This window comes from Ornithorhynchus anatinus, chromosome 1, assembly GCF_004115215.2.
Source record: "Ornithorhynchus anatinus isolate Pmale09 chromosome 1, mOrnAna1.pri.v4, whole genome shotgun sequence".
NCBI lineage: Eukaryota > Metazoa > Chordata > Mammalia > Monotremata > Ornithorhynchidae > Ornithorhynchus > Ornithorhynchus anatinus.
In genome coordinates this window covers 13,437,680-13,448,340 of record NC_041728.1, presented here as the reverse complement: position 1 = coordinate 13,448,340, position 10,661 = coordinate 13,437,680, and the positions used below count along the sequence as shown (strand labels likewise).

Below are 10,661 nucleotides of genomic sequence, written 5' to 3'. Positions count from 1 at the left end.
AGTGGCAGAGCCGGGATTCATACCCATGACCTCTGACTCCCAGACTCCCAAGCCCGTGCTCATTCCACTGAGCCACATTGCTTCTCTACTGAATCACTGGTTTCTATAACACAATTTCCAGGTGAGATCATTATGCACAGAGAATGTGTCTGCTAATTCTGTTGTACTGTACTCTCCCTGTGCTTAGTACAGTGCTCTGCACATAATAGAAGCTCAATAAATGCGAGTGAAGAGAAAATTCTTCATTAAAACAACTGCTGCGTTAAAACAAAGATGACTATATTTAAAAAGGTTTATTGTAAATTTATATTCAGTTCCTGAAGTGATATTCCTACAAAATTCTTTCAAATTAAAAAAAGGTAATCAAGGCTTCCCCTCTCAGGGTCACACCTGGAGAGTTTCCAGTACTTTACCAGTTTTGACTACAGGAAGGACAGTGTAGCGGAGACGTCCATTCCATTTCTAGCTTGGGCAGTGGCTAGCGAGTGGAAGGCAATCTGCTACAAATCAAAACTCACCTGTGTTGGAGAGCAGCGGCGGCATGGGAGAGAGTCACGGGTGGAGACTCAAGTTGACTGCACAGAAGGAGTCAGTGGTAAACAATCTCTGTATTTTTACCAGGAAAACTCTGGATCCAGTACCAGAACGATTGTATATGGAGGTGGGGCTTTCTGGGAGAGATGTGTCCATGTCATTGCTATGGGTTTAGACGACTGCAGCATAAAACAAGACAATCAATGCTTATCTCTGAATGCCTAGATTGTGATGTAAAGATATCATTCTTTATCTATTCACCTAAAATTTCCTCAAAAGAAGAGGGTTCTCAAGAGCTCTACAATCAAGAACCACATCCTCTTCAGCTAATCTCACAGTAGTTTAATGGATTTTAAAGCTCTCAGTCATCCATTCATTCATTCAGTCATATTTATTGAGCACTTACTGTGTGCAAAGCACTGTCATGCTGACTTTTAGCAACAGTTTACTATTGCGGTTCAGGGAATGTTCCACTATAATTTCAAGATTACTTTTCTCTAGAGTACAGATATGGACTCATCATTTTATCCTTTGCCTTACTCTCCCCTTGTCTGATGTTCTGATATTCTTGTTTAGTATGGATTTGTCTATTTGAGAATTTGTATTTAACCTGGCGCTCCCATGAGATTGAAAACTCCACAAGATAAGGATCTATCTTTGCTCTTCCTTTATAAATGTTTGTCACTTTTAGTGAATTAGAGCCCTTATGGTTATTATCCAGGTTTGACTGCCCTTAGAATTTTACCAAGATCCTAAGGCTTCTCCTTGATTATACTAACAGTTGGGCCTGACTTTGTCCCCATCACCATAGGAGAAAATCAAGATTGTGTAATGGGGCCAATTTTATTAAATCTATTCTATAGAGCCACCCTTGCGGATGCAAGCAGCGACTTGAAAGATGCAGTTATAACCACACTCTTGGACTTTCAAAAATTTCCTCCATCTCATAAAGGTTAGGGATATAAGGAAAAGTCCATGAAAGAGTACTTTGGGGTTGCAATCAGTCAATCAGTTGTCTTTATTTAGCACTTACTATGAGTAGAGCACTGAACTAATGGCTTGGGAGAGCACAATACAAAATAATTAGCAGACATATTCTCTACGCATAATGAGCTCATAGTCTAAAGGGAAAGTACAGAAAGTACAGATATTACAGAAAGTAATATGGATAAATGGTGACACCGGTATCATCATCATCAACAACAGACGTTACTGTATGCACTTTATGTCAAGTGCACCAAGATCTTCTAGGATACAGGGTCACATTCTTGCAAAATCCTAAATTAAGGTAAACTCACATTGTACTACTCACCTTTTCAGTTGTGTGCACAGGAATACAAGATGTGCCTTCTCACACCACAATTCACTGTATCCAAAAAGACTCGTGTTGTCAGACAAGTGTTCCCTAATTTCTTAACTTCCTAGCCAAAACACCTGTTCTGAGCATGCATTATGCTAGAACTGAGCATCAGAGACAACTCAAAATGTAAAACACTGTTCCTCGTTTCAAAAGGTTTACAGTCTAATGGGGATATATTGGTAATAAGGCTCTGTAGGCATTAATACAAGACACTATAAAGGCTATGAACCACTTTGCAGAGTCTGTAGAGCACTGTACATTATAGAAAACCAAAATTGTTTATAGTCCACTCATGTCATTCCTCTAATGAGACTAAAGAATTTTATTGTGACACAAAACTAAGTGCTGTCCCTGGATTTGTTTGGAAAATGCCCCATTGCAGTTTGGTATGCTAATGCCTCCTAAAGAACACCAGGACCTTGATTCCACCCTCTCACTCTTTGCTTATCTTGTCATTGGAAAATTGCTGCCAGAGTAGCAGAATTCAGTGATAACACACAAGTGTGGGTCACCACTGGAACTCCTTGGTTGTAGATTTAATAGGGACAGACTTCTGTGAAGCTGTTGTTTTGTTTAGGCAATTTTAACATGTAACAATTTAATGAAAAGGAGGTGATAAGTATCTCTCCAGTACCCTATTCCATACAAATCCATAAGCCACCTCTACCATAAACTTTGTACCCAATCTCAGCATTTTTGCATATATTTTGATTCAATTATACATTCAAGTATTTATTTTATTTTCTACTCCATGTAGAAAAAGGACTTAGTACAGTGCTTTGCACCCAGTAAGTGCATGAGCAATGCCATCTTTGCTTTTTAAAAATTATTTTCACGTTTGTCTCCTCCGTTAGAATGTAAGCTCACAGTGAGCCAGAACCATGTCACTTCTTTATTCTAAATTTCCCTAGCGCTTATTATGGTACACTGAACTGTATGGGCATGCTTGATAGATATTCTTATTATCTATACTATTATTAATGCAATGACTACAACTACTAGTACTCTGCTACGTGTGTGCTTGCATGTGTACTTCTAGTACATGTAGTTTAGTGATTGGATGCTATTATGAATTTTCTCACAGATAAAGAATAGTGAACTAATATCTGATGTCAGATTCCTTATGTCCTCAAACATGGAACTTGTAAAAAAAAAAAAAAAAAGAATTCCTCAATTTTTGAGCCCCTTTTCACATAGGACTTTCACACAGATTATTTATGTGTTTTCACACATAAGTAGGGAAAGGTAGGTCTAATTATCCCTATTTTAGAGATTAAGAAACTCTGGACTAGCATAGTGGAGAAAATCCAGGTCTCCCCACTTTCAGGCATATAGTCTTTATACTAGAGCATGCTACCACTCACTGCATATAGTCAGCTGAACTAAATTAGACCTACTATTCAACCTTGTTTTAGCGTTTTGGTAATGAGAAAGGATCATATAAATCCCCATTAATTAGGATATGACAAGTGATACCAGAGTGGAGTAACATTAGGATTTTGATAAATCCTTTGCTGGAAGCCACTTTGTTTAGACATTATCATCAGAAGATTTATTAAGGCCTTATTGTGTGCAGAACACTGTCCTGGGTGATTAGGAACATTCATAAAGTGGGTGAAATGTAACCCCTGTTCTCAAGGGATTTACAATAGAGATAGTAGATATAGAGCATTTCAAATAATACAAAAATAGACTTCATCAATACACACGTGTCTAAATCCTGTAAATCAGTAACATGAACAAACAGAGAGTCACAGAATGTATCCTGTGCTCCTGTTGTACTTTTGCAGGTGCTCAGTTCAGGTGCTATTACATTACAATTACTTCTACCTACACACACAAAGACACACGTATACTCAAAGGTGAAGTTCACCAGCATTGGTGTCTTCTTTGAAAACAAGCACATATACACATACACATATACACACACACACAATTACAATACAGATGCTCCAACTACTTCTACTATGATAGTGTTTGAGATGACATCATTACAGGAATAACAGGGAGATTCCCTAGGGAATATCTCACAGAAAAAGTGGCTTTTTAGGAGGACACTGATGGAGGGGAGGGGTGTGGCAGGGTGAAGCTGTACTCCTCAAAATTCAAGTCCCCAAATAATTCAGAAACCCACACAGCCATTTGCTGACCAACTTTTCTGGTGCTTTGGAAACTGAGTCAGGTGGAAAGCTCCTCCAATTGACTGTGGATTCCTAGAGAGAAGAGAATGTGTTTTTTGTATGTAGCCAAGCACCTAGTATAATCCTTTTCCCACTGTAAGAACTAAATGAATGCTGCTGCTGAAAGTGATTGTAGGGACAACCTCTGTACAATCAATGGAATGGTAATTGTGCAGAAATTGCAGATTTCCTTATTCGTGTCCCAATTTTACTCCTAGGGGAATCATTCCCCTTCTGGGAAGCTGCCCAAACCCAGACCTAAGGAGATTCCTATTTCCCCTCCCAAGCAAGCTGCAAGGCTTCTTTTTTCCATCTCTCTAGCAGTTCAATTCCCCTGGTTATCTGCAATAAGGACCTCTCTCTCTTTTTAAATGGCATTTGTTAAATGCTTACTAGATGCCAGTCACCTTACTAAGTGCTAAAGTACATACAAAGTATCTTAGCTAGACACCAATCCCCTGTCCTAAATGGGGTCACAGTCTTAATCCCCATTTTACAGATCAGGTAAATGACAGCAAAGTTGTGACTTTCCCAAGGTCACACAGCAGATGTGGTAGAGCTGGGATTTTTTTTTTAATGGCATTTGTCAAGTGCTTACTATGTACCAGGTACTGTACTAAGTGCTGGGGTGGATACAAATTAATCAGCTTGGACACAGTTCATGTTCCACAAGGGGTTCACCATCTTAATCCTCATTTTACTGATGAGAGAGCTGAGGTACAGAGAATTGAAGTGACTTGTCCAAGTTCACACAACAGTGGCGGACATGGAACTAGAATCCAGGTCCTCTGATTCCCAGACCCATTATCTTTTCACTTGGCCATGTTTCTCCTCCCTTCCTGGGATCTCCATGCACCATGATCAGAATTTGTTTCTGTAGGATCTGATGAGCAAATAGTTGTTCTTTCAGCATTTACCACCTCAAAGGAGCAGGAGAATGGAAGAATATCCAAACAACTATGCACTCGTCAGCAAATAAGTTCAGAAAATATTTCCACACCAGACAAACATTAGTCAACTGATTTTTGTGCACTAGAAAGTGGAAGTGTGAGTTACAAGGCAGAATAAGTGGCAGAGTTGGAAGGATAATTGCACTTTAAAGCAATTTAAAAACATCAGACTATTTACTGCTGGTGGGAAGGGAATCCATAGTTCACTTTCTGGAATTGCATTAATGCTTTCAAATGACTACAGCTCTTTTATTTAGTATTCTGGAATAGGCATCTTGCTAAATATAGGGCATTTCAAGAGGTAATTAATTAAACTGTGCCCTTCTGGACTGAACCAGTTAATATACTTCCCAAAAGTGAGCAATTTTATTCGTTCTACTGGGAGGAAATAGGCCTTATAACTATCTCATTTCATGAAGGATTCCACCCAATTTTCTCTTCACAGGGCTAAGGGGAGTGGTCCTTTTTAATGGTATATTTTAAGCACTTACTGTGTGTCAATCAATCCATCATATTTATTGAGCGCTTATTGAGTGCAGAGCTATCAATCCATTCTTCAATCTGATATTTAATGAGCATTTACTATAAGTAGTACACTATTTTAAGTGCTTAGAAGAGTGCAGTTCAGTAGGATTAGCAGATATGTTCCCTGCCCTTAACAAGGCTATAGTCTGGACATAGGAAAAGAAAATAATATAAATAAATGATTTATAATATATGATTTCAAGATATTTATGTAAGTATTTGGGGTTGGGAGTGGGAAGACTCTCAAATCAGGGAAGGCCTCTTAGAGAAAATATGACCTTTGTAATGCTTTGAATGTGGGAAGAGTGGTGGTCTGGTGTATATGGAGGGGGAGTTCCATACTAGGGAGAGAATGTGGGAAAGGGGTTGCTGGTGAGATAGATAAGATCAGGGGACAGTGAGTAAGCCTGAGATAGAAGAGCGTAGTGTGCAGGCTGGGCTGTAGTACAATGTCAGTGAGATGAGGTAGGATGGGGCAAGCTGACTGAGTGCTTTAAAACCGATCATAAGGACTCTCTGTTTTATGCAGAGGTGGATGCCAGCTACTGGAGGTCCTTGAGGAGTGGGGATACATGGACTGAACACTTTTGTTGAAACTTTAACTATGCAACAGAATGAAATGGAGTAGGGAGAGCCATTAATCTAGGAAGTCAGCAAGGAAGCAGATGCAGAAGTCAAGTCGTGCTAGAAAAAATGCTTTGATTAGCTTGGTAGTAGTTTAGGTGGAGCGGAAAGGGCAGATTTCAGCAATGTTGTGAACGTAGAACCAATGGGATTTAGTTACAGGCTGAATATGTGGGTGGAATAAGAGAGATGAGTCAAGACAGAAAGGATGGTGATTTTCTCTACAACGATGGAAAAGTCAGGGGGAGGACAGGGTTCAGATGGGAAGACAGGAGTTCTGATTTGAACTCAACTTTGACGTGTCAGTGGGGCACCCAAGTTGAGATGTCCTGAAGGAAGAAGGAAATGTGAGCCCAAAGAGCATGAGAGAGACAAGGACTGGAGATGTAGATTTGGGAATCATCCACATAAAGATGGTAGTTGAAGCCATGGATGCGAATGAGTTCACCAAAAGAATGGTGTAAAGGGAGAATAAGAGGGGACTCAGAGCTGAGCCTTGAGGGCCTCCCACATTTCAAGGGTGGGAGGCAGAGGAAGTGCCCACCAAAGAGATGAAGAAGGAGCAGCCAGAGAGATAGGAGGACAACCAGGAGAGGATGGTGTCCATGAATCCAATGATAAAGTTTCTAGGAGAAGGAGGTGGTCAACAGCGTTGAAGGTGGCTGAGTGGTCGAGGAAGATTGGGATAGAGAAGAGGCCGGTGAGTTTGGCAACGAGGTCATTGGTGACTTTTGAGAGAGCAGTTTCTGTGGAGTACAGGGGGCAGAGGAACTGTTCAAGTATCAATTATCAAGAACCAAGCACTGTTCTAAGTGCTGGGGTAGATGCACTTTTATTAGGTTGGACACAGTTCCTCTTCCACATGGACTTCACAGTCTAAATTGGAGGAAGTGGGATTTAATCTCCATTTTACAGATAAGGTAACTGTGATACAGAGAAATTAAATGACCTGCCCAAGGTCACACAGCAGGGTCATGGTGGAGCCATGGTTTACAGGTCCTTTGACTGTCAGGTCCATGCTCTTTCCAATAGTGCATGCTGTTTTACATGGTCTTGAGGGGGTTTTCCTGGAGTGGAGAATTGCTTAAGGGTAATTCTCTGGACTGCTCCCCAGTGCTCCTTGACTGGAGTGTGTTGCCATGGATACTCTCTGGAACTGGAGTATTGGCTGCCCATAGATATCTCAGGGTCAACTGTCAGTCAGCCTATACCAAGGACTTTCTCTCTTAAAGGCTCACCCTATGATACTTCTCTACGTGGAGCCCGTCAAACGGCAGGGACTGTCTCTATCTGTTGCCGACTTGTTCATTCCAAGCGCTTAGTACAGTGCTCTGCACATAGTAAGCGCTCAATAAATACTATTGAATGAATGAGAAGCAGCTTGGCTTAGTGCAAAAAGCACGGGCTTGGGAGACAGAGGTCTTGAGTTCTAATCCCACCTCTGCCACTTGTCAGCTGTGTGACTTTGAGCAATTCACTTAACTTCTCGGTGCCTCAGTTATCTCATCTGTAAAATGGCGATTAACACTGTGAGCCCCACGTGGGACAACCTGATTATCTTGTATCTACCCCAGTGCTTAGAACAGTGCTTGGCATAGAGTAAGCACTTCACAAATACTGTCATTAATTAATTAATACGGCCATGATGCTCAAATACATCGATGAGTTGTGAACAACTGTCACATAGAGGACATTTTCCCATAGAATCAAGTGTAATTTGTCAAGTTGCATAATTTTGAGTCACCCTTCCTTAGATGTAGGTGCCGATTAGACTGTGAGCCCGTCATTGGACAGGGATTGTCTCTATCTGTTGCCGAATTGTACATTCCAAGCACTTAGTACAGTGCTCTGCACATAGTAAGCTCTCAATAAATACTATTGAATGAATGTAGGTGAAAATGACACCGTAAAAATTTCCCTGCCAACACCCTCTTCTCCTTTATTTCCCTCCCATGCTCTCAGGGCTTTCCTGTTTCCCTGCTCTCTGAACGTGGCCCTTCCTCTCCTGTCTCTTCAACTTCCATGATCCAGGGAAGACTCACTTTTTGACATGGTGGAATTATGGTCCTTGAAAATGCAGGTGCATGACAAATGGCTGCATTGTAGGGTAAATTTTGCCATAGACTTCCACGTTATAATTTGGGATTCATTCCACCACATCTGGAATAATAATAAGAACCTTCCATGTGTGCAGTACGCTGTTACAATAAGAATTGACGAACAATTGTTAATCATTGTTAAATAAATTCAAAGCATAATATCACATTAAATGAAGAGGATGAGTGAACTTATGAACTTTTACTGTAGGCTGCAAAAGTGAAACCTTGTTCTGCTGATTGTGATAGCTGTTTTCCAATTTTAGAAAATAATTTATCCAATATGTGTTGAGCAACAACCTTCTTTTTGTTTTATGAAGTATCTTCTATCTATATTATTTATTCACTTATTTATTTTGAACAGTCTAATAATTATGTTATGTTTGTCTTCTCTATTAGAGTGTAAGCTCTTTGTGGGCAGGGAACATGTCCCTTCTTTATTCTGTACTTTTTTATGGTATTTGTTAAGGGTTTAGTATGTGCCGGGTACTGTTCTAAGTGCTGGGGTAGATACAAGCTTATCAGGTTGGATACAGTCCGTGTCCCACATGGGGCTCACAGTCTTCATCCCCATTTTACAGATGAGTTAACTGAGGCCCTGAGAAGTTAAGTGACTTGACCAAGGTCACACAGCAGACAAGTGGTGAAGTTGGGATTAGAAATCATGTTTTTTGACTCCCAAGCCTGTGCTTTTTCTCCTAGGCCATGCTGCTTCTATTTCCCATATCCCTGTACAGTGCCAGTACCATATCACATGAGAAATCAATAAATACCTCCTACTATCACTGCTAATACTGTTTCTACTATTCCTACCTTGTGGCTGGCTAATTCCTTCTGAAAAACATCTCCATATCTTTGGACTCTCTTTCCTCACGGTCTTCGATCATTATTGTAAATGTGTGTCTTCTAAAAATTGAAATATTACTTCTTAACTCCCAAATTTTAGCTGCTGATGAAAAGATCATAAACTTCTCTCTGTTTTGAAATCTCGTTATGATGCATCGTCAAGGTCTCAAACCACAGCAACGTTGTCCTTGGATTGTCTGGATTGTGCTATATCTGTAATCTGGGTAAGGGATCAAGCTCTACCAGCTATCTGTGGGTTGCATGTATCATGGGATGCTGTATGCATCCCTGGGGTGTGCTGTTTTCAGAGTATGTGAGCAAAAACGCAGCCCAACCCTCAGAGGCCAGGACATAATAATAATAATAATGGTATTTGTTAAGCACTTACTAAGTGCCAAACACAGTTCTAAGCACTGGGGTAGGTACAAGGTAATCAGGTTGTCCTACATGGGGCTCACAGTTTTAGTCCCCATTTTACAGATGAGAGAACTGAGGCACAGAGAAGTGAAGTGACTTGCCCAAGGTGACACAGCAGACAAGTGGCGAGACTGGGTTTAGAACTCACGTCCTGTGACTCCCAAGCCCATGCTCTCGCCACTAAGCCTTGCTGCTTCTGGGGATGTGGAACACTGGTCCAGATAGTAAATTATTTACTCCACTTGCCTGTGTGTATAAACCAGTGAGAGCGGGGGAAACTTTAAGGTAGCTAGGAAGAGGTATCTCTCCTCTCCCTTCCTAGAAGATTCAGGTTCTCTCTGCCTTTATAATGATAATAATAATAATTATAATTATCACTATAATGATAGTTAAGTGTTTACTATGAGCCAAGCACTCTACTTAGCACTGGAGTAGATGCAACTAGATTGCACACAGTGTCTGACTTATATGGTGCTCACGGTCTTAGAGGGAGGGAGAACAGGTACTTTACACTCATTTTACAGATGAGGTATCAGAGGCAGATCCAGGATTGGAAGAAGATAATCAACCCATCAAATCATTTTTGCAGCTAGAGAAGCTATCATACTCGAATTGAATCCAAGAACTGAATCGATATCAGAAGGTCATTTCATCCTCCTAAACAGTGCTGCACCTAAATCAACTAAGAGAACTTCATGATTATTTTATTAAGAACCTAAGAACCTTAAAAATGCTATTTCTGCTTCAGACCAATGGAGGGAGAGACCTTTCCTTGGTAGTAGTGTTTACAAATCTGATTCCTAAAAAGATTCCTTCTATAACTAAAATTCTCTCTCCTTTATTTTAGGCCTTGTTCCTCTTTTTCTGATTTCAGTGAAAGCCAGCTAAATTGGTTTACTAAATCTACATGTTTATCTAGACACAGTAGGAAAGACTTTTTTTTAGTCGTATTTGTTAAGTGCTTACCATGTACCAGGCACTCTACTAAATACTGGGGTAGATACAAGATAATCAAGTTGGACATAGTCCCTGTCCCACACAGGGCTAATAATCCTAATCCCTACTTTTACATGCAGGGTAACTAAGGAATGGAGAAGTTAAGTGACTTGCCCTAAGTCACTCAGCAGAC

The 10,661-nt window shown here is 40.4% G+C and overlaps 1 non-coding gene across 1 annotated transcript; it reads left to right on the top strand.

Annotated features, from left to right (window-relative positions):
• Positions 1 to 372: 372 nt before the first annotated feature.
• LOC114817278 lies at positions 373 to 508 on the top strand. Its single transcript, XR_003765135.1, has one exon. It is a non-coding gene; the product is annotated as a small nucleolar RNA SNORA7 (small nucleolar RNA).
• Positions 509 to 10,661: the final 10,153 nt, after the last annotated feature.